Genomic DNA, 27,910 nt, shown 5'->3' on the forward strand with positions numbered 1-27,910 from the left:
GATGTATTATTTCTAGTATCGTTGTTATTAGTCATCAGTGAGTACTGTGATAGTTCACAAATTTGATTTTAATAGATTATTATAACGAAATGCTTATGGTGAGTTGGGATGCGATTTTGTAGTATCTAGCAACATATCATTGAATCTGTTTTAATGCTAGTATGTGAGGCCTTTATTTTAATCAAATAAGATCTCATGTTGTGGGTAATCACTTCCTCCTCAATGGGAGGAAAGTTTTCCCAGTACAGCCATGTCTGACTAATTTTCTGAGTTTTTTGTTGTCTTTCTTTTTTTTTTTTCTTTTCTTTTTTTTTTTTTTTTTACTAAATCTCATTCATCAAGAAACTTTTGTTCTTTTTTTATAAAGCAGCAATTTGGGGGTAAATAGCCCCTTTTGACTTTTCGTATCTGCAAAAATATTTTCAATTATATGTAATGAATTACATTTATGCCTTTAAAAAAGGCATAACTATGCCCTCCCGCATGCCTCCAGTGAAGCAGTGTTAGTTTCAATATTCTTTTATAGGCTTTAAGTGAGTCAGTTGAGTATGAAAGGACCAAAAGTATATGCCACAGTCTAAAGTTGGCTAAGCCACTTCAGTGTCATTTAGCTTTGTGGTATGCTGGTAAAAAGACAGGATAAATAGAAAAACAAATAAACTGAAGGAAGACAGGAGAGTAGAACAACAAGGAATTACTGCTTTCTGTTGTTGTTGCCAGAGAATCCCGCTTATGTTATTTGATTATTGCAGAGACAGCCATCTTAGTCTGTAAAAACGTACATCGACAATTATGCACTTGCAAATCTAAAATGAAGTTATAGCTAGTTAAAATAGCTCAGACATGATTACAAGCTCTAGTGTACAGAGTGACTCAAATGGTTATATTTTCAAAGAGTCTCTGTAATTAGTATCAGTGAGCACTTTCCTTTGGCAAGTCTGAGAATCCACATTGGATAAATGACCTTTCTAACTGCTTGATCATGCATGCAATAGTTCAATTTGTATATGCAAATCAGAGTGGTTTCATCCTGGAAGACATTCATTTCTAAATATTTCAGATGCAATAAAGGTCTTGATTCTTAATGTTCGAGTACACTACTCCCACTGATCTCAACAGAAATTTCAGGTACGGAACGGCTGTCAGGACTGTGAGCTTAGGAAAGCCATTGGAAAGTTCACCCCACTGACCGTGATTGTACTTCATTACAAGTAAGATTTGCCATTTGGTGGATAGCAAAAACCACATGACTTTTTTTTTTTTTTCCTGAAGGCACTATGTTTCATCGAAATTTCTTGGAACAAATATAATCTCAACTTCTTTAAATGTTTAACTACTTATATTCATTTAATTTAGGTGAAGAATACCATCACTCTGATTAGAAACCATTTGGTATGTTTTGCATACAGTCTTCTGATCCCCACAGTTGCCCCTGTTAGAGTTACCTTTGTGGTGTCTGTTTTCCTCTCTTGCAACGTTTCCGATATTCAGTCACCCCTGCATTAGAAAAGGGTTCTACTGTGTACCCTTTCAGGGAACATAAGCATTCAATTCTTCATTTATAACTTAATCCATATCTGGAACTTAAGTGCCTACCAGCTTTAAAAAATTGACTTTGAAACTGGATACGCTTAAGTTGATCTCCAGTGTTCTGTAAAAAGGTGTCTGTAAAGAGTACTGAGAAAAAACTCTCTTCCTTTTGGCTCAGTTTCAGACTGGATTTGCTTCCTACTAAATCAAAACTTTAATTGACTTAGAAAGGCTCGTAATGTCTGTCATTATTGTAAACCAAATTTCTATTAATATTTCGGTATCTACATTAAGTTTATGCAGCAGATCACAACTATTGTGTATATTTTTCCGTATTTACAGTTGATTACATAAATTAAGGAAATGTATGAAAGTATTTTCAATTAATGGACTTTTAGCACAATTTAAATCTTTGCTGTGGTGTTGTGATGATCCTCCATCAGATGGTGCTGTTAGGATTTAAGATGAATACTTAGTCTGGTTTATGCTTATGAAAACTGCCAGCTCTTCATCCTGTTTGCCATTTTCAATTTTGATTTAATTAGTGGGCCTTTATTGGAAGTGTTTACATTGTTCATACAGTGAAGAAAGTTGTGTGTGAACATATGGTAAGTGTCAAATTTGAAAATATGCTTCTCAACATTTTTGCTAAATGTCATGGGAGATGCATTAAGTTTTGTTTTCAGTGTCGTCAGCTGTAAGAAGCAGCCAAAAATCACACACTGTCCTCCTCCAACAGCAGTGACAGCAGTAGAACATGCATTCAGTGCTGCATCATTCTGTTGCAACAGACCTTGGATTCGGTCTAGCACTTTGGCATTACTGTCATCTGCTCAAGTACATTTTCTCATAGCAAAACCATTTTCTCTATAGATATTATGATATATTCTTAGAACATATGTGTGGACTCTATATTAATGGTGATATTACAAGCAACTATTTAGAAATTGCATAACTATACCACATGATAAAGATCATGTTAAATGATCATGTTAAAGATCAGCATTCTGACTCCTGAAGAGCTGTGAGCAAGAAATACCTACTGTCCCTTTTCTACCCTACTCTTATTCTCCATGGAGAATTTGATTTATGATAAGCAATTTCTCCAGTAAAACATGCAGTTGTTACCAGTGTACAAAATAATGTATCCTGTTTCCAGTGCAGTTAATGTGAAAGTTCCCTCTAATGTTAGTAGCAAGAAGATCTCACCTTCAGAAGAGCAGAAGAATAGGAGCCTTCTCTATCTCAAGTGCTTTTTCAAGGGTGTTTTTTTCAGAAAGCTTTTTGGTTGTCTAGTTTATTTTCTAGGCATTGGAGCTGAACAAAAGGTATTACACCAAAGTCAGATTGCATCGTGCTTTTTACTGTTTTCTCACTGATTTTCATCAGAGTAACATGAAATGATGCTTACCACAGCATTTTCTGAGAGTAGTGGTCTCATTGTGAATATTCTGTAGTGAGGTTTCTGATTGAACGATAACATTGTGCCTGCTGGACAGTGTTAGTATGTTTTTAAATTCTTCTCTAAGCAGAACATTATTCATAAACATGATTTCATTTCATTAGTGTAGAAAGTTGTCTTTAAATGAGCTTTACCTAGGTCACAAAGTAATTGTATAATTTAACTAGCTAATGCTTTGAGATTCTGTGGCATAGTATAAAATGCTATTATCACATTGTGCCATATAGTAAATGAGGTACCTGAATAGTAGCTATAGACATTCATGTATGTTTTGGCTATAAAATATAAGATGTAAACAATTTTAAGGATATAATGAAAACACTTCCATGCATTAGGGCTCTAAATATTACACACAGTCAAAAAGAGAATCATCCCAGTAATTGCTTATGTAGACAGAAAAGAGTGAAATAAATTTAGTAGTTCATTTTCTCTTTCAAGGAAATACATCTTTAGCAGACTCAAATCGATGTTACCTGTTCTTATGCAAAATAATAAGAGGCACAGAGCACTAAAAATAGGTTTTCTTTTAAGATCACTGGAATTGGAAAACTCTAAGTCATTTATTGTAGTCTGGTAGACAGCTTACCTTGAATGGAACAGCAGTCTTAAGAGGTACACTGCTATAAATGTTTGTGTATGTGTGCGTGGATTTTTCAAGTATTTTATTACCTTGGCTGAGAAATAAAAGGTCATTTCTAAGCAGAAAATATTATAAATATAAAAGCAGCACTTCTATTACTTGTTTCCATCAAATCATTTCTAAGAACAGGAACAGTTTGCGCTGCAGCTGTCAGCAGATGCGTCCACTTTTTATCATTGAATTGTTCAGCCATTTGATAGCTCTGTATAATGTGGGGGGTCGCACTTAAAGAACAAATTGATCATTTTTCCTGCTTCCCATAATAAAGAGAAATGCAGAATTTTAGTTAAATTAAGGCTTGTGTCTATGTGATTTTCTCTGTAATAGATACCTGGTGAAATATAATGTGGTATTACACATCATAAGCTTTGGTATCGGGCAGCATTGGGGCATGTTAACAGGACATACAACCTTTTGCTACTAAGCTGCTGATTGAAATCAATCCGTGATGTAGGCAACAAAGTACGTGTGGAGGTAGCAGCCTATTTTCTAGAAATCTGCTTAGCACAATTTTGTAGCATAAGTGATTTGTCTGGCCAAGTTCTCTGTTATTATGTAAAAACATCCTGATGATTGACATTGGCTACTTTCAGCTTTATCTGATGTCCCTGTCCAGTGGGTAGCAGCCTGATGGTTTTGGCAATCTGCTAGGGAAACAGAGGACAGAGTGATTCTTAAGTCATGTATAAACCAGCTGCTGAAAGAGAGCTGAGGAAGAAGTTCACTTCTCTGATACCTGGATCCTTCTCACTACTAAATCCCCCTTTTTTTGTATGGTATGATAGCTGTATTGTTTTTGCAGAGAACCTGGTTTTAAAGGTGCTGTAGTATGCCTAAAAATAGGAAATTTATATATTTGCTTGGTGGTCTTTTTTTTTTTTTTTTTTTTTTTTTAATTTTCTTCAAGTCGATCTTGGCTGTGATATACTGTGAACAGTGTAACCCTCATCCCAGAAATGCAGTGTCCAGGAAATAATTCTATATGAAAGAGATTTCACTGATGTCTGTAAGTACTTAAATATTGCTAGGAGTAGGGATGCAGTTGACACATTTGGCTTTTGACAGTGGGTAAATCCTAAAGATTTTTACTTTGTAGCATTTCATTGTTGTTCAAATTCACTCAATGTAAATGGATTAATTTCAGATAAGCACAATCCAGGTTGCGGCTTATCTATGCACTTTCACCTCAGCTATTGCCCTGAATATTGCTGCTGTTGTGCAAGTTGTAATTCAAGAAAGCCAATCCTATTTCTTTTTCCTTTCTTCTTAAATGCATTTTAAGTCCAACAAATGCTTTTCTATTAAATGTAATTAGGGCTCTTGATGCAAGTACCTATACAAACAAGGCCATGCTGTGCTGTCCTTCAGTCATTTCTATGATATTAAGAAAGAGCAGGGAGCAGTTACTTAAAAGTACTTTAAAATTCTGATAGTGATTCTTTATATTAGTTTTGGCTGGCTTTGCTATGTAAGATACATATCTCACACATAGTCTGTTGCTGAACAAAGACTAAGCTGGGACAGCTGTCAGTAACTAAACCTTGCTTAGAAATTGATCTATAAATATGAAAAGAAGAAAAATCATTCCATCTTGCAGATTTCAAAGTCTCTGATTTATACAGCTTTATAATGATTTGCTTTTCTTTTGGTAATTTTTTGTCTCAGAATTATTTTTCTTCTTTCCTATTCTCTAAAAGAGTTACAAAAGAAATGCAAGATGATTTAATTCTTTCAGTCTAAAACTGAAAGTAAGTCCCACTGTAATTTTAGGATGGTTTAAAAGACATGCAGAAATAGCTATTGCACTTTCCTTATAAATGATAATTTAATGGAAGAAATACCTAGCATCACTGAACTGATGTTTCAGTGTTTTAAGTATATGTACATTTTAAAGAGGTAATTATAACATATTTCACATGGAAATCAAATAAACATAATAATCAAAAAGTAATTACTAACCACATTAAAATCAGAAAATATACAAGCTTTAGAGTCTGGAATTGAATTTGGAATTCTTCTCTAGACTTGAAGATCACCAGTTTCAAACAAATATGCTACTTCTGAATAAAGAAGAGCTGAATACGTTTTCCAGAAAAATTGTGAAGTAATGTATTCTGGCCTTCCATAAGAAGGGACTTTATGTGACAGGAGTGTTTATAAGTAAGCTTCATGAGGATGTTTATAAGTAAACTTCATGAAAAGTTTAATGAGAAAAGTCAGTAAATCTCTACAATATTGATTTGTGAAGTTATATGCCGTCAGCTGAAGCAGAAGCTTTAAAGCACATTTTTATTGCATTTGATATTGTCTGAGATACTAGTTAGTGTTATAGCCAGATGCTAATTAGTGTTATAGCCTTTCACTGACTTTGCAATGCTTAAGAGAAAAAAATCAAAATCCTTCTCATGATTTAATGTTATCTTGGGCAAAAAGAGCATTTTCAAAATAGTTCAAAAATACAGTTTCAATAGTTCTCAGAATCCTGAAAATTTCACATGGGGGAGAATGGAAGAAGGTAACTCTGCAGTCGGTGTTACATTGTATTTCTTTCAAGGATCTCCAGGGGAGAATACTGATGGAGTAATTGTCAAAATCTAAAAACAGTAAGGCCAGAAAAAAAAAGGAATCATTCCTACATTTCATTTATTTGTTGGCTTTGAGGTTTTTAGACTTTAAGGAATATGCTTTCAGGTAGCCCCATGAGTTTTGGGTTTTTTTTCCCCCCCCGATTTATGTTTTTTCGAGTGCTTGGGCAATATTGCAGCCAGTGCAACAGGTGCTAGCCTGAATGTTTAATGCAGAGGAGAGCTGTGTAAAGCTTGAATGTCTTCTCAAGGAGGAGGGTTTTTTCTTTCATGGGATTTTGAGTGTGCGTGCGTATGTAATATATCTTGCATTAAAAGATTTCACTTCAGAGCTAAATATACAGAAAACAAGTAGTATTTTTGATATCTTGTTCAATGTAACTACATTTCCAAAAAATGTAAGGGTGACCTGAGCCTTATCTCCAGAAATTAATATGGAAATCAAGGTGTTAACTCTCTGAATTGTTGCTTCTGTACAGAGAGGCTGTGAAAGAAGTGAAACAGTCTGTGCAATATCCTTGCCAGCGTCTTGCTTACACGTGGGCTGCATGTTTCCCCCACTGTATCAGGGAGTATTTGTCATCATTTCCTTGCAGAGGGTGTTAAATTGAGTTTTTTCTAGAATTAAAAACATAGTAAAAAGGGAAATCAAACTAAAACCCAGCAATGTATTTACCATATCAATTGGTCAAGTGATGAGAGTCATGAAAAATGTGGTGACACTAATAAGTAGCTTTCAGATGTCCATGTCAGACGTAGTTGTAGTGGACATGACTTTTGGTAGCATCCACTTTCTGGCATACTGTGGCTTACTGAATATCTGTAGATAGACCTTGGCTACACTGCATGTCTTGTTTTAGGCGCACTAGGATGCTTTATACAGTAGTATTTAAGCGGTTCATTAAAAGGCATTCTGTAATTTTGCAACACTATCAAAAGAAAGTGTTTTGATAGTTTTCAGTGCTGTCCTTGCTGGGCAAATTAAAATTCTTTTGTAGGAGTCAAGATACATAGCTTAAATTAGTGTCTTATAGAAGGAGGAACATATTATCATCTTCCACAGTCTAATGCCTTTATCTGAGCCAGAAGTTCATGATGCTGTGAACTGCTGGATTCAAGTAACCTTTCCCAATGATATCCACAGCAAGCAGTAAAAATAACAAGTACACACCCAAAGTTGCTCTGAAACTTTCCCCCTACCGCTCTTCTTTATGTTATTACTTCATTATGTTTAAAGACTTCTTGCAATAATGGTTGCCACCAGTGTTCACACAGCAACAATCTGATGGCTGGTATCTCACCACTGGATGCGATTTCTTCTTAGTTAAAGACACAGAAGAAAGGCTGTCTCTGCCCTCTCATGGGAAGGTGCTGCTTTTCTTTTTATTCACCTGGGATAAATTCTTCCTGTGTTGCCACAATGGACACACTCCATTAATAGTTTATAAAGTCATTGTCCGGGAGGCTGCTGCGTCAGAATCTCATTCTGTAACTGCTGCTTTGGTTTCACGTTCAGCTTAATTCATTTCTCTGCGTTCTGGTCCATGTGCTTCTTGTTGGGTCCATAACAACCAGAGATAATTCTGAGAACAGTTGCCACTGAAGCAGTAGGTCTGCTGTTAACTAAAATTGTATAGGTACTCAGAACCCCATATGTTTGTCTAAAATTGATTGATATGAATTAGGGATATAAAATGCATTATTTGTGTACAGTGAATCTTTTTTATATATAGTTTTTCCCCTTATTTAGATAAAAAGGGGAATTACTGATGTGAAAGGGGTTAGGTATTCCACTTTGAGTGCTGATATATATTTCATCCACGTTCAACTTACGTTCTCTGCAGGACTCAGAAATGCTTTGTTAATGCGAGACTGCTTCTGTACTCAGATTCAGTAATATCATCAGTGATTACTTGGTCTGTCTGTTTTTTATAGGAATTTACATAAAGCAGAAAACTTTATTATTATGCTAACCTGAGTAAAGTCAATTATCTTGATATTTGTAATCTTGTTTGTGTGCAGGCTTTTTGAAGCAAAAAGAAGCCTGATAGGCTCATGGTTTAGAGCTATCATATATAGTGAAAATTAAAATCTTGCTAGATGACTTTTGTAATAAATTTTTGAAGACTCTTTCTAAAAAAATTTCTGCAAGTGTTAAAACAGCAATAATGCAGAATACTTGTCAATTGTTAAAATTAAGCCTTATGAATTGTATAGTTAATCTAGTGGCTTCCGAAGGGAGAATGTTTACCATCATGATGTATTTTCTCTGCCATATTGCCTGTGCTCTTAATTATTGAATCTTATTATTGCTCTTTCTGTGGGAAATACTGTTAATTGGAGACAATAACTTGGCTTACGGCATGGAGTCACAAACCTGATCCAGATAAGACAGCAAAAAGTGTGTGAAATAAACCCAAAAGGACAAGTTCTGCCCTTGGTGTATGTCTGACCATGTCTTTTTAAAAGCCTGAAGTAGTTAATACATAATTCTCACACTGATCCCAAGAGATGGATTAATAATCCAATTTTTAGACTGGCAGACTGACATTCAGCCTCAGAGGGAAAAGCCTTCTTCATCAGTTTCTCTGCCTTGTTTGCTAACGTGAGCATACGAATGCAAGAGCTGTGTTCCTAATGCTTTTAATAGTGTTGTAATAATTTGTTATTGCAGGATGCTATGCTAAAAGGAGTCTTTATCCACAGCTGTATAACAAAGTCATGATAAAGACTGAAAGAACCTGTCTTCCATTCTTGTGCCCAATCTCATCTATCTCTAATATACTGGTCATTGGTGAGCGCTAAGAATCTAAAGTTTGGAATGACTGCCGGGTTCTAAGCTCCGTGGAAAGCCCCGTGACCCTGAGTCCATAGCGTTCTATTTTCAGAATTTAATGTGTTATTAAAATGAGAAGTATGAATGTTAATGGCAAATTAAATTTAACATCTTAAGTGTAACATGAATTTATCAGAATGTAAGGCCTTGATACACACTGTCAACATACTTCAGAAAGAAATTATCATGATGCATTTCAAGAGGATCATGAAATTACCTATATCTAATCTGCTAACTAATCCACTGCATCTATTCAATGGCAAATAGGGCAATGGGACCTGTTACTAGAAGTGTGTGTTGTGTGGGAGGTCCTTGACAACACAGAGCTAAACAGTATGGATGAAACCACTGTAGCAATCCTCATTAATGTATTCATAATAATACGGAATATTTCCGACTGGCATGTGCAAAAAAAAAAAAAGAAAAAAAAAAAAATGCAGGAAGTCTCTACAGGCCTTGCCAGGTAATCACCAGTACGAGACCGCAGTAGCCTCAAGACTATTGCAGCCCTCTCTCTGCAGCCTTTGCCGTTTGTTCAATAAATGGTGTCTTTCCAAGGTTTACTTTGTTTTGCTTGTAATAAGAGTGTTTCCAGGAGCTCTCTTCACAATTCCTGTCTTTCTGCCAGTATTTCAATAGAGATATTTTATTTAATATTACAACAGAGAAAAATACCAAGATGACTGTAAATGTTTTTGATGAAATATCACAGAGGTGGACTGTTTAAAATGCAAATGCAAAAAAAAAAAAAATTAAACATTAGACTTTTTAACAGGTGTTGAGTGGAAGTGTATGGCTCATTTTGAGGCTATCAGTGAGAGGTGTGCTATTGAGGAGCTAAAGAGATCTGTATCTTGAAGAATCCAAACAGACAAAGAGAAGAATACAGAACACCATTAAAGTCTACTATCAGTAAAAAAAAATAAGATAACTAATCAAAACTGAAGAGAATTTTCTTTCTATTAGCTATAGCAAATTCAGGTTAGTTTCTTTCAAGTGAAAGGGGAACATAAACATGGAATCCAAACATTTATCTGTTCAGAACTGTTTAGGAATTGGTGAGCTGTAAATGAGTATTTCTCTGTGTGGGTAACTAGCACTAATGGTCTTGCTGAAAGCTAGAGCCTGCTTTCCTGAAGTGTGACATGTTTCTGATTATGAGTTATCTTTAATTATTTGGCGAGGACAGATCCCCTTTGTTCTACCTGTTTGTATCCTGGAAGCCTTGATGGTGCATCCAGCATGCAACAGGAGAGTAACCCTCAGCACTACCTTTTATGCAGCTTATATAGAAGGAATTGTACAGGTCGTCTTTTACACAGAAATGAAAATTGAGCTTGGAGGGTAGTAAATCCTAAGCGTTATCTAGTAGAAACTGTAGGAAAAAAACCATAATCCAAACATTACTTTGTGTAATTTAACTGGGCTGTGGCCACTAAATTGGACAGGAAATCTCTAGTTGGAAAACACAATACATAACATAATTTGAATCACTGCTTACATTGTGGTTTTTGTAACAATGGTAGGATATTCAAACAATTTAAGTTGATGTGGCAAGTTTGAAGATAGTTTTAAAAATATTTGCATTTGCTGCTTTTGCATAAAAATATTTTGCAAGTTTATACACAACATGATTTTTGAGACTAGATGCATTGAGTATGTAATAAGATGATGTTGGTTGAATACTAATGGATACTGCAAATTGTGGTTCCGTATTAATAGTGATGGTGAGAATGGATTATATCTCTAGAAAGAGAGCGGTTTAGAAAGATGAAGTTGTTTCAGAAATGTGAAGGGTTATTACCAATACTAATTATCAGGAGAAATCTGATCTAGAACTTACATGAGTAGAATAACATTCTGCAGATTTCAATTTGCTTGGGGTTTTGTCTGAAAATGATAGGCTGAAAATGGTAAGTCACCCATCTAGAGTAAGCTACAAGCCACTGCTGAAAATGCAACAAACCTTTATGTGAAACTTTCTCGTGTGCTCAATCAGTGAGCTAAATGATGGCTACAACTGAAGGTACAGTTTACATATTAATATGATACTTTGGTATAATCCTGAGGTATATATCATCCATAGATATGTGTCTGTGTATGCATGTAGATAGATGTGTGTGTGTGTGTGTGTGTGTGTGTGTGTGTATACATATATATATCTCATATATACATCTATATTTATATATCTACACACACACACACACACACACACACACACACACACACACACACACACACACACACACACACACCCATATATATAGAGAGAGCGTATATACCATCCTTAGAAACTATATAAAATTGAATGGTCTTTTTTCAGTTTTTTTTCTCCTGCAGCCCCCAGTAGAATTTTCAGTATTGTTAAGGAAGAAGGTATCTTCTACTTCAGTATCTTCCAGACAGAAAGTATTCTCTAGGGTGTGCTTAATTTGAAGGAGATCTTCTCTGCTCTGTGCTGACAAACTTTTTCATTTATCAGCACCATCTGACAGGGGTGACCTACAAGTGCGGGAACTGATCACCTTTACTTTTTGCTGTGTGTCTCACAGGGTGTCATTTCAGGCAAGCTGGGACAATTCCCCTAAGAAATAAAGACAGCTATCAAAAAAATCTATGGAAATAAATTTTTATTTTGATACCTAGGTTCTACTGAGATCATCTGACCTTTTTGTTTCTGAATTTGTCACTTGTTTAAGAAGTGTCATGCTGTTAATCCTTCACGTGCTGATGTGGTGGTAATATTGGAAGTCCAAGAGTCCTACTCACGCAGCCTTTGGAAGCATCTTTTAAAAATAAACTGGAAATAAGAGTTTTGGTAGTGATTGGAGGGTGTGTTGGAGCGCTCAGTAAAAGAATGTCCAAGCTTAGTCAGAGAGCTCTAGACAGGCTGAATCCAGAATGTGCCGAAGAGAAGGAAACACAGAACTTTAAAAGAAGTGTGATTTTTAAAGAAATGTTGATAATGTTGAGGTTTCAAATAGCTCAAGTGTATTCTCAAGTGTATGATGCTTTTTGCATCTTTCTGTGTTTTTGTACCAGCTTTTTCTTTTCATTTTCTTTTTTTTCCTTGGATCTGTTGACCTTGTTAAAACTAAACAAAGCCTTTCTGTTTATGGAATTTTTGAAGGAATATTAAAAGGAAATGAGACTTGAGCCCAAAACCCTTTATTTTTCCCCTTAAAAAGACAAAAAAAGTATATGCTCCTTTATATGCTATCATTAATCTAGGAAGAAGTTATTAAGCTTTCAAGTATTCCATATCTGTATCACATATTTTAGAAATAAAAGCCTTGTTGGCAAATTCGTATTTGACTTTGTTGCTATTTTTAAATTGACTGACAGAAACTTGCGTTGTATTAAAGGTGAAGATAAATTAAACCGGAGAGACTGTGTTAATGACAGTCCACTGTTGTTCTCCAGCTGATGTGGCTGCGTCTGGCCGAGGGGGAAACCCGCGTCGGGAGCCAAGTCTTTGTTCAGAGTAGCTGCTGCCTGCGTCCTGCTCAGCTCCAAGGTGCTGCGGGATGCTCCAGTACAGATTTGAAGCAGGTAGGGACGTAAATCTAACACAGTAGTTTTATAGAGTAAGTGCAGCAATTCCATCTGAAATATTATTTTTGCTTCATGTCTTTATAAATCAAGCAGTTTTTATACCTGAATTCATTTCTGTGTCAAAACCATGGATGTATATCTACAAAATCTGTAGATGTTTGCCAGTAAGATACTTCAGTTAATATATCACACCTGCATTATTTTCATTCAGTTTTTTTAGTAATGTATTATAGCTGGTTTAGAGTCATGTCACAGTGAAATCCATCAGGGTCTTTTCTTCTGGAATGTTCCTGTTTCTCAGGCTGGTAGTGCAGCTGTGGTACCTCATTATAATTTGCTTTTGGAAAGAAGAGGTTCTACAAACCCTCCACTCCTGTTCTGACAGGGGGAATATTGCTCCAAATGATATTAAAAATGGAAACATTGTCTGAAAAGACAAACAGCATGAACTCCAAGTTATCTTCAGTCAAAAGTACTGGAGATAGAAGGAGGAGGGTTAAAGCCAAGGAAGGTCTAACACGGTGGCAAAACCAGGACTGAACGTGTCCATCCACCTCAGTAGAGACTCAAAAGAGAAAGTGTATGTTATCTGGATGGATCAGGTATTGTAAAGAATTTCATAAAACTTTGTAGCATAGGTAGAAGTTTCAGCTGAGTCTAATATCAGAGGAAGATTCAATTGAAATTGTTTTCATGTTGAATGATAGCGAAATGAAAATTGCATTATTTAGTTTTATGTGCACAGACAGCTTAGCTGTTCCCCAGACGTGCAAATGTGGCCTGAATTTTAAGGTAGTAGGCCACTGAAAGTGGTAAGTCAGCCTGCTGGAAGTGACTTGGAGGGAAGGCAGCCTATGCCATTTTCATTAACTGTGTGAACAGCTGGTTTAGTTTGATTCTGTCTAGATGTCTGAACTTAGAGCAGACATGCTCAGAAACTTAAATCATTAGCATAGATACTTCCCTATTCAAGAGACCGGGTTATCAGCGCAAAGTTGTTCCCAGGTTACAGCAGAGTGCCTATCCTTACAGAAACAGTTTCAGTTTGATTGGGGAATTTTAGTATGAACTGAAGGTAAGGGGCCAGAAAAATGGGAAGCATTTCTGGGAGTCTCTTTTTAAAATGTAGCCAAGAGATTAACAAAAGGTTTTGCTATGGTGGAATAAAGCCTTCTGCTCTGGTGCCTATAGATTTGAGTCCCTAAAGGACAAATGGGAGTCTGTGAATGCTGCATGGTTTTGAAAATCTGACTCTATGAAATCATGTGAACTGAAATCCTGTCATATCACTTTACCTAGTCTACTGAGGTCTCAGAGAACTACTCAGCTCTGAAATGGAAACCACTTGGCAAGGGAGAAACCATTAATTAATATAGATTTAATTACATTGAATTTTTCTCATAAGCTGAGATCAAAAGTAGATGGCAGCTCTAAATCATCTTCAAATTGTACACTTACTGGTCTGCAATCATCTCTAACTAGCAAATACTCTAATTCTTTTTATTGTCAAGGAATTTTACATTGTCAGATTATTTTTTTTTCTGTGTGAAAATAACGTAAAAAATGAGGACCTTTCTGCACTTAAACATCAATTGAATGTCCCGTTCCATCCTGCACATCTTGAATCATATAGTTTACAGATTAAGGTGTCTTTAGTTTTAGATATATAGTAGTCATATAGTAATTTGTAAGGAACTCCCTTTTTCTTACCTGAGTCTTTTATAGGTACAGTATATGTGTGTGTATATATGCATATATATAATATATTTAATATAGGCATTAAATAAGGCTGTCACCATTATCTTCATATAGTGAAATGAGTTATTCAATTGCACGCCATATTCCGTTCTGTTCCATGGGATCGATTCATTTGTACCATTTTCTATGCTCACTACTGCTTCTGCCACAAAATGAGGTATCAGATTTTTAATTACCTGTAATATTGTCTGAATTATGAAAGATGCCTCTCATTTATAGAATAGTTGCAGTGCTCAGTAATCTGGTTGTTTCTGTCCTATTCTCATCATGAGAAGGTGCATAATGACCTGCTAAACAAAGAGTGAATGGTGTTTCACAAAGGCGTATGACCATACTTCACTGACTATTGTGCACATTAAAATTCTAATAATTCATTTGATTGAGAAAGTGTATAATGAGAGCAGAATGTTGCGTAGAGTATTCCTTTGTATTATAAATTATGTTGTAAATGGGATATGATGAGTCCAACACCAAGTAGACTTGTATTGCGCTAGAATACACAAAAAAACTGAACTACTTTCTGCCCATGTGATCCATTATTACGTGAAGAAAAACAGTAACAAGACCAATTTTTCTGTTATGGATAATGTTTATATAAAGTGATGAAACCTCTGCTGGATTAGTAGGTGGACAGACACAACATGGCATGGTGGTGGCTGATTAGTGCATTCCTCTACTGAGTAATACCTTTATCTGCATGATAAATCTGCATTGACTAAAGTCACTGTAAGTTACAATATTGAAATATGGACCAAGGGAAGGAGAGAAAGCTGGTTATTTGCAGTGACGTATTGCTGCATCAGATAATGCAGTTAAAATCTTCTGAGTGCTGCCAAAAGGGCAGTTTTACTGGAGTGAAAATGTGATAGATCTCACCAGACTGGCATGATTGTTTGAAAAGTCTCTGCCTGGGAGACTTAGTTATTTGTATCAGTGGTTAACCATCAATACTTGTAAATATTCCCACAAGAGATATTACAGAGATATGTGGGGACTTATGACCCCAGTATGCTTTGGAGTGGAACAGGTTCAGATTTAGTGTCAATACTTTCCTCAGCAGACATAAGTGAATACAGTTGCTTTACTGTATTGGCTTATTCTTGGCTCTGAAACTGTGTAAGAACATCCTTTCTTTTCCACACACATTGTGAAATATGTTTTACCTTATATTGAGTGAAAAAGTGGTCATGGAATAATATCAAACTTAGTGTTTTCACTCAACTGATATGTATGAGGACAACACCAGAAGGGTCAGGTTCCTGAAGAATGAGGTTGTCAGAAATATTCTGTGAAAACAAAACAGATTCAACTCTATATCAGCCTTTCCCTGCCATGTATTTTCAGTACTATTGCAAGAAGATGAACTGCATCTGAAAATGTGCATATAATTTCACTAACTTAAATCGCATTACTTTGAAAGAAGGAAGAGGCTCTATCCATCAGTAAATCGTTTGTAATACTAAGAGCTGAATCTATTTTTGTTTTCTGTCAAGAGTTAAAATGCTGTTTCTGCTGTTTATTATATTTGACTATAATTTTTACTCTAAAATATGAACTTTAAGTTTCATCTTAAGTACACCACTCTAGTTTTCCTACTAAATATGTTTAAAATATGATCAGTCTCATGTGAAGATATGCTCATAAAAATTCTGTGGAGGTAAATCAAATTTAAAGTCTGGGTCTGTAGAGAAGAACATGATTCCATTATCGAATAAATCATGCAGTTTATGAGTCTTCTTTACAGCACTGGCACAGGTTATTTACTGAATTATCATGAAATACAGATGGTATTTCACTCGTAGTCATAGCTACCTGAGCTGTTCAAATATTTTAATACACAATAGCACAACACCAGAAAATATGAATGACAAATCTAATGTTTCTTTGGTATTTCATACATAAGCAGAGCTTTTTGTTTTCCCTGTGCAAGCAATAGTTCTGGGTATCTAGATCCTTTATAAATTAATATATTGTACACTTTCATCCAGAAGAATCCCAAAATATTTTTGTAAATTATGCGCCAAATCAGGGACAGAGTTGGTAACGCAAGTCTGGTACTAATTGTCATGAATAGTTCTGTTAACTTTACTTTGTTTGCTTGGACAAGTAAGCACCAAGAAAGACAGTAAACACTTAAAAGCTCAACCCTGTTCATTAAAAAAAATACCTTATGCATCACTGATGTTGCTGAGGTGAAGGCTGATGAAGTACTTTGTACCTCAAAACAACAACTATATTTTGCTTGAACTGAAATCTTAAAAGCCTGCCAAACTTGATGATGAGAAGATGTTGCCTTTAAACAAAATGCCTCTTAAAGAGAATTTTAAATTCCTGTTAACTTGGTCACTGAGATCTGATCTTGAAAGCCTAATGCTCTGTATCGATCCCTTGCACTGATGCCAGTTCACTGAGCTGAAAAGATGGACTCTACTTCCATGGAGTCCATTGGCTTTAGAGAGCTAGCCTTTTCTTGCTGTCTTTGCCACCTTACTTACTGTATCTGATTTTGTCTAAGTATTTTCCTTTACCCTTTTATTTATCCTGAAATTTGCTTTCATGTGTGTAACAGCAATTATCTCTGCTTATTATTAGGAAAAAAAACAAATTGCAAAGATATCAAAACCAACCAGGCTACATAAAGCAGGTGATTTCTTAGCATGTTTATTGGAATAGTAAAACTTTAGATTATCAAAAGTCTTGGCAGCTAACAATATCTTACAATCAAGTACCTGAAAATACTAAAGCTTTGGACTGGAAAAACTTAATGGTCCAGCTCATGAAAATCATGCTACGGTATGCCAGAGAACTTCTGAGGCAGTCTGAAATAAATAAATATGTGAAATAACACGCTAAATTTTTGTGCAACTTCACTGTAGATAGCAAAGCATATTTGATAACCTAGACTCCTTGTATAGCCCATATCTTTCCTCTACCAAAATGACAACAAAATTAGTAACACAGACTGAACAGAGACTATTAAAGTATTTCTGAATTGGATAGGTGACATGAATCAATCTAAATAATTATTCGTTTGTTGTAAATAGGCGCAAACAGCAGTAGAATCTATGTCTTGGAGTTTGAAGATGAGTACAGGACAAACTATAAGGATAAATATTGACTAGGCATTCTGTAACTGAGCTAGGAAATTAGAACAATTCCCTTTTCTATTGTACTGAGTTTTGAAGTGGTGCCGTCATACCAACCATGGGCAATCTTCAGTGAGGCTGAATAACAATGCTACAAAATCATCAGTAGGAAGAAAACAGAAATGAACATTTATAACTCATGCAACCAGATGTGCCACAATTTGCAAGTGAAAATTTCCTGTGAGAGTGAAAACATTTTAGAATGGGAGAAGGTGGCAGGAGAGAAAGAATAATAAATATTTCAGGCTCGGCCCATTAGCATGGAAATCAAAATAACAAAATTTGTGTCAAAAAAGTGAAGATGTCCCTGTCTTTAAACACTGCTCTATCACCTGCCAGAACAGTAAAAGAAATGCATCAAATTGAAATAGATCAGCAAGTGCATGTCTAAAATACCCAAGTGTAGTCAGTACATAATAGAAAATTTAATGTAATGTTACATGCATTATAGCGTAGTATATACCAATAATGAGATACCTGTTTGCTCTTGCCTGAAAGTTTTGAAACTGTCTAGAAAAGCCTGTCAGTTAAAAGATTATGCATGGTTGTATAAAATCGCAGAATCCAACAGCGTAACAGAAAGTACACGCCTCACACAGTTATCAGAAAATCAGGCTTCTGGTTTGTTTAGGGCTGCCTGGCACTTCAAGAAGGAGTATTAATGTGCACCTACATTTGGATCCTGATAGTGCGTCTGAAGCCTGTGTGCTCACTCGAACCTTTGCACCCTCTGCTCTTTCTTGGAAGAGGGGATTGCAGAGGCTGTGCTTAGGGAGCGTTGCTCCAGCCGCCCAGCAACTTGCCTGAACATCCAGAATGTGCTGATGCTCCCTTTCTGACTCCTATTAAAATAAAGCTCCCAAATGGCGCTCCAATATTTCAGGGAGGTCAGAGTGGACAACTCGGCCAACTTGGAAGCTCAAAGGAGACAATGCTCATTTTCTGTTAATTGAGGAATGAGAAGAAAAGTAATTCAATTTACAGCTACTGAGGCACCCACCTTGTGTGGTAGGGTGAGCTTCTAAGCAGAAAACATTTTGTTTCTGTTCATTGAGCAGGAAAATGTAACAAGAAATAGAAAATTACAAATGCTGAACTGCTTAAAATGGCTTCTGCATATTTTAATCATGCTTCTTTCCCAAGTGCTTGTCTGTGATTGCTAACCACATGAAGTATGCTTTTAGTAGTTGAGAGCGAATTGTAGAAAGGATTCTCTCTGTCGTGAAGTTTGTCGCCTTTCAGCAAGCGCTGCATTTGTACAAGGTGCTAGAGACCATAGTTTAAATGATACACTATTTGGAGAGTATAAAAAACTATATTTTTCATCAGATGAGACTAAGACAATACGCAAAGGCACAACTGCAATGAAAGGCCCCACTGTGGCTAGTCTCAGTTTGAAGATAGGTATGTCCACAAGAAGATACTATTCTGTAGGTGGGAGCTGAGTAATGTTGTTAACTGGATTTCGGGTGTTGAGTTAGCTGGACAGTCACAATTGTGAAGCGTGAAATGTCTTTTCACATCATCTACTTTGTCATCCGCTATGTGGATAAAGAGCAAAAATTTCAGTCTCCTGCGATTTCCTATGAAGTGTCTTAATTCATATGACAAACTGTTGAATGTTACGGGGAGCTGGCTATGAACGTTGCTCTTTCTCCTGAGGCACCTAGAAAGGGCATTGGTTTCGGTACATGTAAATACTTGACAGGTGATTTGGGACAATCAGGGAACAAATTAACAAGGCTATATTGAAGAGTTTTAGTTACGTATGGTATATAATGCACAACTTGTGGGTCAAATTCAGTTCAGAGGAAGCTTTCCTCTTGCCAGGTATTGGCAGTGAGTGCTCGGCCAGCATTCCCCAGCAAGCAAGAATCAAAGAAAAACAAAGCGTGGAAATGCTTTGAATTATTCTACACCAAGTGTTATGTAGTATAACAGGTGGTTGATGGGCAAAGCTGATTTACTGGCTTATAATTTGGAAAAGCTATGGTGTAGCTGTCAACTGTAAGTACCTACTAAAATCATCCTGTGTCTCTTACCTGAAGATTGGAGAAGTTCTTGGTTTTTGTAGTGTCCCAGTGCATAGAATGAAAATCAAGCTAACTGATTTCAGAGGGTAGCCAAGATTCAAATGCGCAGAATATAAACAAGTAAAGTAGCTGAACTCTCCACTTTGATAAGGTGAGTTAAAATAGCATAATAACTGAATTACCAGTAGACAAGTGTACTTGCTAGTTTCATGGTGGTGTTTATGAAGTTTTGAGTATTCAGATGAACATATGTGTCAGTCAGAAGAGCTGCCGCACTATCAAGGAATCAGCTAGATTGCTCTCAAAATAGAAAGCTGTCAACTGGGAGTTTTGCTTTAATGCACTTCTGTTCCAGTGGGCTGTCTTCACAAGCTTGTTGGGGTAATAAACATATGCGTATGTTCTGCTTACTTCATTTAGGTTTGAATCTCTACGGGGGTCTCCATCTCATATATGTTTTCTTGAACAAACATTTTCACCCACAAAATTTTTGTGACTGTGGGGGATAGTTGTTCTACTCTCACAAGCCACCTGAGGCATGCAAAGAGTCTAGCTATGACGAGGCATGAAATAAGCCTTTGAGCCAGCACCTGTGTTTGGTATACATACATACGCACGCACACACACTGCAACACAGCTTTTCATTTCTTGGTGATATAGATAGCATATCTTTTAATATATCTTTTTGCTTCTCCTCCTGTATGCTTACAACAGCTGAAAATAGCATCAGATTTCCTGCCAGTTTTATGTGTCTGCTAACGTTAATGTTCTTCTGATCATGGAGATGATTATAGAGGTGTGGGAGAAACTGTTTCAATATTCTGGATGAGGGCAATATTCTGGATGGGAGCAACTTTATTCTGGAATAAAGTTACAGGTGAGATCAATGTCTTACAAGAGAGTATCCCAACATTTCTTAAATGTTAAAAGAAAACAGTTAAAAATGGATTAAATAAAGTATTTTGACTATTTCTATGTGGAAGAGGCTTCTTTTCATCCTGTCCTACTCTGTGGCTGAATCAACTTCTGTATTTTCCTCTCATATCAAATGTAGTATTTATCATATGGGAAAATAATTTGAGCCTGTAGTGTGTGGGGAGGAAAGCTTTCAGAGGGAGCTGTTCTAAGACTGATTGTGGAAAACCTTTGTATTTATGAGTATTTAAATTAGACTATTTTAGATCAAATGCTTTTCTGCTGAAAAGTGCAGATTCTCAAAATGGAAATGCTCTATATGAGCATCTCAGTTGATAAAGATCCATTAAAAATCTCAGTTTCCTCTTTAGCAGCATTATCAGGCTCACTGACTGCTGGGCTTCCATAGCTCTGGCTCTAATGCTGTGTAGCATACAGGGCTGTTGAACGGAAGATTTAGAAGAAGAAGAAGAAAAAAAAAGTAACATTTTGCAGTGTAAAAAGAGTAATTTTTTTGAGTTCTTAGTGTTGGGGGAGTGAAATTGTCATGTTTCATTCCATTTTGGAATAAAATGCTTTTGTAAGTGTTGTAAGAAATAAGATTCCTGGTTTTGACCAACTTTATTGTCAGTATAATAGATTTATCATTATTGGTGCATGCAGTAGTATAAAAATTATACACTAAGTAGTTATGATAAAATTATTGTAATTACTGTAAATTGCTAATGTATTTCTGAATTCTGTCTATAACAAGGAAAGTTTGAGTGCTTAGCAGGTAATCTTAATACCCATTTTTTTTCAATTGAGAAAAGAAGGGAGGTGGTATGTACCCTGAATATTAACTGAATTATTGTAATTTTTATTTAACTTGGCCCCACCTCAACATCTGGGAATTCTGTCATGCTGCATTTGGCCTACTTTTTCAGCCCAAATAATTAAGTTAGTTTTCCTTTGGCTCGTCATTCATTAAAAGAAGAGGAGACTGTTTAATATCTGGCCTAAGAAATGGAAACCTATGCCTGCACTTTTTATTAAAAAAGGGTGTTGAATTACCTAGGTAGGCAGGCTTTGCATTTCATTTATTCAGTAATTAGAGTGGACAAGTCCCCTTCTCATTTATTTACCAGATGATTCCCCTCTGTGTCTCCTCTCCACCTCTTTTTTCCAGTAAGATTTAAATTTCTATATAGATATAGCTAATAAGCAAGAATCCCACTGCGGAATTAAGCAACATTATACATGATTGTTGTGGCAGCTTCATGCAGAGGATTCCATTTATATAATATCAAATCATATATATATATATCAAATCATAATCAAGGTCAGGTAGAAACTGTCAAGATTATGGCTGTAATAAATGCAGAGCATCAGAAAATTGCTTCATAAAATATATGGCTTTGTTCCAAAACCAAATTCAAACCACCACAGCAAATTAGAGGAAGGTATTTCAAGAGCACCTGCAATAGGCCACAGTTACAGAATGTAAAGTAACTTGTCTGAAATACTGATTGTTCTGTTTATTTTAATTTGATATTATATACGCTTCTCTGTAAACATCTATAATTTAAAAGTACTATTTCTAGACTTTTTTATTTTTTATAAACTTTACAGTTTTCTCTCTTCATATTGGAGAATTTGATTATTTTTCCAGTGAAAAGTTTTTAATAGAAATACGAGTATACTGAGCCACAAAGCCCCCCCCCCCCCCCAGATGGCTCTTTTCTCAAGCCAAGCAAATTCTGACATGTTGAAGACCATTTATTAAAAGACATTTTAAAAGGATGGGATGATGGGGTGATTCCTGAATAGGAATAAGCTTTTCAGCCATGCTTCCTCCAGTGTCTAGGAGATCTGTTTGTATTTTAGATGCAAGAGCCTGGAAACAAAAGATAAAAAAAAAATTGTGTAAGTAAAGAAGTCAGTTTATTTTTACTCTCTGCTTGGGAGGTTTCTTCATTGTGATCAAATTCAAGGGAAGGTCGTGATATAATCTCTACATACTATAGTTAGATAATAGTCGTGATAACCAGCCAACCAACTGCTTCCTACTGTATCATCTTGTAGCAGAGCAGCATGTTATTGGTAGGAACTGGTCCGTTCTTCCAGCAATAAAACTTCTTAGGGAACTTCCCAATTGAGTTACCTCAGCTTCACCTAACACATACAGCATCTTGCATGAGTGACAGATAAGTTATTTCAGTTTTTTTCTGCCTGAATTCATCCTGTCTGAACACATTCAGAATCTTCTTTGTCTAAAAATTACCATCTCAATCTCATTCCATTATTTGGAAATCGTTTTACTCAGAATGTTAGCTTTTTATGTAGATTTTTTACTATGGGCAAATTTCCATGTACAATTTAATGAAGAATTCACTCAGGTCTTTTCTTGGTGAAGCCTGCAGAGCATATTTTAGATTCCTCCTGGTGGTTTATCTTTCTTGCATTGCTAGAAATTCTCACACTACTTATACCCTAGTAATTTCACGGGGGAAGCTGGGTGACATAAAATAACAGCAAATATCAGTGTCTGTGATTACAGAGGGTTTGTAAATCTATGTATTTTTTCTAAAACTCTTTATAGAAATCTCGAGAAAGCACCAGGTGAAGTGAAGGTGTGTGATTATTATTGATAATAGAATTGTGTCCCACAACTGAATACTTTAGGGAATATAACTGAAATATTTCATAGATACAATTTCATATTGTTTTTAGTATTAACACCTTGATGTTAGCTCTACTATGTTTAAGTTGATGTTGTAAACAGATGTTTGTGTTTCTGCCTCTGAAATATTATGTGGCTGGTATGAAGATGAACCCTGATTGCATCTGAAGAGATTAATTTACTGGTCACAGTGAACTTAGTTGGTAGAATTAGTTGGAAGTGGGGGAAAAGTAAGACAAGGGTATATTGCAAATAAATGTAAGTTCAGGAGTCAGTAATGCAATGACTGGAATATATTATCAACAGGAAATATGAAAGGGCAGTGAAGAGAGAAGTTGTTTTTTCAAGTTGTTAGGGAATCGAGTTCTCAGCTACTGTCATATATGTAAGGAAGTAAGTTGATGGTGTAAGTCGCAAAGACATCAAACCAGTCTCTGCCCTCTGGGCTGTGTCAGGTACAGAAGAACATTACAAAAGCAGGTTCCTGTGATGAAATCTCACCTTAAAATTCATGGCAAGATTATGTGCCATATTGTTTAAGTCTTTCATTCCTTCATTTTAACACAACTGAAGGATTTTATAGACCTCGTAAACAATTATGATTTTTTCCAAAGCACACTCTTATGTCTTTTTTTTCTAGTTCTCATTTTAAACAATTTAAAAATTCATTTTTAAGCCTTGTGATATTTGTGTATGGAAATATCTGTCTAGTGCATCTATGCAGGTGTTCGTGTTTTGATACCTTTGGAAAATGTGTAAATGGTTAGATAAAGCACTGCTATGACTTTTTTTTCCTCTTCACATTTGTGATCTTAAGATTTTGATTTTTGAAACTAAGTTTAGTACAGCACAATAAAATAGTAATTATTTCCTCTCTGAAGGAGGAAGTGGGGAATCTTAAGTTAATGCCTGTCCATTTTAAAGGGATGCTGAATTCCAGTTATTTTTCATGTATGGTCTTGAATCAGACCTTAAAACTGAAGATGCTGAATCCAAGTAAGCCCTGAAAAAAATTCTAAAATATATAACCCTGAAACTAACCATTATTTCACTGTACTTGATGTAGTTGATCATCTGCATTAAAAACACACAGACGCACACAGACACACACACACAGAGCTGAGCTTTCATAATGTTTCCAGCAGAGAGCAAGATAAGTAAATTCTACCTAGTTAAAAAATTTACTATTGGAAAAGAGGAAGATTTACTGTAAAAAAGTGAAATGTAACTATTTTTATGTTAAGAACAACAGTTTTGATTGGTTTGAGCTCTGCTGTGACTGTATTGAAGGTCCTCTGTAAATTTTTTCTATATATTTGCTATGAAATCTGTTTTACTTTGCATGTGTGATGAACATATGCGATGTGTCTATAGCCTTCATACACAGACTAGAAATAGAAAATGAAAGTAATCTCAGTTTATTGGCAAGAACAGTGCTATGCAAAAATGTTTTAACTTCCTCTGATGACTCATGTGCTACAGAAGCAAAATAACTGTAAATTTACTCCACTGACATTGCTGAATGAACTGAGTCTTCGTGTGAAGAGTCATGAGCCAGCGTTCAAGTCATGCTCAGGGTCAATGTATTTACATTCAGTAATTTAAAAAAGGTGTATTGAAATGCAGTGTATCCTGAGTAGGATGCATGGAAGCTCATTTATCAGCCTATTATGACAAACATTTTATTGCTATCAATAACTTTTCTTCAGACATGCTTCTGCACTCCTTTTCATACCTTTTGAGATTTCTTTATCTTGTAAGCTTGACTATCTTATGAAAAACACTACCTAAAACTCTACTATCAACCACACACAAGTATTCAGAGCTCTCTCCTTTCAAGAGAAAACTCTACAATTGGATGTAACGCAGCATTGTTTGATCCCTTGCATAAGCTTAGGTTAGATGTCTATTGTTAGTATTTTATACAGTTAACCGTATTTTTAAAGATTGACCCACAGTAAGAAAAATAACTCATTTTTTTCCTATGGAATTCAGGCTTGGGTCATGTTCCTCATTTAGCAGTCAGACAAGGTAACATAAGAGGATCTGGCTCTGAAGCTCTCACAACAAAATTTTCTGCTAGATTTTTCTTTTAAGGTCTCCTCCTCCTGCAGAGGCAGCACTAGGAGCTGTGTGGGGAAAGGAATCACAGTTTACGTTTATAACAAACTTAAAGCCATCTGGCAGCGTGAGAATGGTGTGGTTGTTATCTCTTTCCCCAAACTTTGCAGTGTCTCAGTGGTTATATTGCTTATCATTACCATGTTCTTTTGAAAGCAGATTATTAGAATAGAATAGCATTTTGTGAATTCCCAGACCACAAGGGAATGTCTTAGTTGGAGTCCAGTGCATCCATTTCTTGAGTGTAGCATCTACGTGGCACTGACCTTGCCTTGGCTCTGGGGGGCTGTTATCTCACTAGTGGCATCAAAGTGTTTCCTGTGCCAAGAACTTCCTTGTACCATACTAACAAAAATTTCATTCTCATGTTCACAGCAATTATTTCTGAAAACTGCTTTTTAGGTTGTTTTGAGGGAGCTACGAGTTCTGAGTTTAGAGCATTTGGCCCTCACTAAGATGGTAGTTGTCTTTATTCTGAGACTCAAAAATCCTCATACGCCTTAAGCTCTTGCCATCAGTGCTTGAACGCCACAGGCCAGCAGCCTCTTGTAGCTGACTGTGGAGCCAAGCACTATCTCATTTTAATTCGCTGGGGAAAAGTTTTCTGCAGAAAACCGGCTAATCCACTCTTCCTGTGCAGCCTGCCCTTACTGCTCTCAGACAGGTCAGTGAGAAGGAGGGGAAGAGCAGTGGTGAGAGATGAGCAGGTCACTGCACTTTTTCATCTCCTTCCCCTCCCCTTGTACCCCCAAATCCAGCTTTGATTTGCTCTCTTCGTATGTGTTAATAAGAGAGCAACCGGCTGAGTTTGGGGGATGTCTTTCCCCTGAACTCAGAACTGTCTCTGGATACACTTGGTTTTAGTTGCACTGAGCATTTTAAAGAGATACTTACAGTGCTCCTTTAAAATGCCTAGTCCAGTTACCTGGCTATTCAACTGAAGCTTGTCCCAGCCACAGAGTTTCCTGGCGGAAATTAATTTATTAGTTCCTGAAGGAATTAATTTACTGTAGAACATGCATTATGCAGGCACACTGGCAGCCAATACAACATTGCATGCAGCCAAGAGAAAATCAAAATGGAAAGACTATTTCGGAAATAATGTATTATTGTAGTAGCAGTGAATCTTAAGACCTTCCATCTAGCATTTAGGATTGCAATATAAGTTGGCTTACATCTAAAAGACAGAAGTGAACTCTTGCGAAGCTGAAGCAGATCAGTAAGAGGCCAGCATACATCTGTAATGCATTTTCTGGTGAAAAGGTTTGTCAGTGTTTCAGTAACAATTGCAGTGTTTTTCAGGTTTTTTTTCCTTTCTACATCATATATCAATGGTTGATCTCTCTTACTGATTGAAAATAGGTTGCAATTAATGCAACGGCTATTGCCTGTGCAGTTCTGCAGCGGTCCAGTATCAGACTCCGCACAAGGGCAGATGTACCCAAAATTTTAATTGATTCTGCAGCATTTCAGTACTGCTAACAAGACTGTTAATAATAGAGCTCCAGGGAACCTGACGGTATTTTAAATATCGCAGGTGGATTTTGAGTTACTCACTGAAAGTGTCAATAATGCATGCGTATGTGTTACGTTTTTAAAAACACATACATAGTTAGATGGCCACGTTGTTGTTCACACTGTGTCCCTATTTGTGCTAAACTGGTTAAAAGAATTAAAACTAGTTGGAGATTTATACGGAAGGAACTCTTTTTTGCTTTTAAAGTAAATTTAGAATTTTTTCTGCCTCACCTTCTGCCTATGTGTCATTCCTTTTTTTCTAAGACTTGCTGGGCTTGTAGACCAGTTTCAGCTATATCTGACAAAATGTGGAAGCCTCCAAAAATTAATTTCTTATAGCAAGTCAGTACAATGTATGGCGGAGAAGCTTTGTGTGGAGCCGAAAGGTATTTATTTTGTGTGGCAGCAGCCACAAGACCACATGTGTTTCATGTGAATTTTGGTTACCCTGGCAGCTTAGAAAGAAGGTCTGATTTGCTAATCAGAGCATGTGAATCAGACCAGCCCCAGTGCATACTCTGGCTTGCTAAAGGGGTAGTAGGTTGAAAAAAAAAAGTCTAGAAGGTAGAAAGGAGACCTCTTGGTGGGGGTGAGATTAAGGGTATGAAGTTCAGAGCACTTAAGATATTTCAGTAAGGAAATGAAAACATGGGAGGACACAGCATTAAAGAGAGAATTGGGAGATGCTGACTTGTATAGATAAGCTGAGACCTTTCATGGCTCTCCCACAAAAACAAGTCAAGCTCTTTTCCCTGAAAATGTGAAAGCAGATATCTGGGTAAAAGCCGAAAGAATATTTTAGCACCAGGGCAAAAAGTGCTGTGGTGGCAGCTAATTTCCTTCTAGACTTCAGAGAACATGTATTGGTGAGAGATGCTTTGAATTTCTCAGCCTGGGCAGAAGAGTTTCATTTGGTGTTCATGCCTTCCCTGAGACCCCATGCATACGTCTTCAGTATCCGGAAAAAGATGAGTTCAGGCTTTGGCTTCAGCATAACCCAGTTAAAAATACAATCAGCCCCAAACACCCCCTGGTTTCTTTTGGAAACCGGGTTTCACTGCTTTGTTTTCTCACCTGTTTGTCCTTATTTCCAGGGACTCTTTCATATTGAAAAAATATTTTTCTTTGCATTTCACTTTATTATTCTGG

At 36.3% G+C, this 27,910-nt stretch overlaps 1 protein-coding gene across 1 annotated transcript in view; it reads left to right on the forward strand.

The window, feature by feature from the left end:
• The window catches only part of VSTM2B (V-set and transmembrane domain containing 2B), a 557,754-nt gene that overhangs the window by 86,044 nt on the left and 443,800 nt on the right, over window positions 1-27,910 (forward strand). The window contains exon 3 of the mRNA XM_064519608.1: window positions 12,477-12,605. The gene's annotated coding sequence lies outside the window, so the exon portion shown is untranslated. The remainder of the gene's footprint in view (window positions 1-12,476; window positions 12,606-27,910) is intronic.

Source organism: Dromaius novaehollandiae, chromosome 13 (assembly GCF_036370855.1).
Source record: "Dromaius novaehollandiae isolate bDroNov1 chromosome 13, bDroNov1.hap1, whole genome shotgun sequence".
Classification (NCBI taxonomy): domain Eukaryota; kingdom Metazoa; phylum Chordata; class Aves; order Casuariiformes; family Dromaiidae; genus Dromaius; species Dromaius novaehollandiae.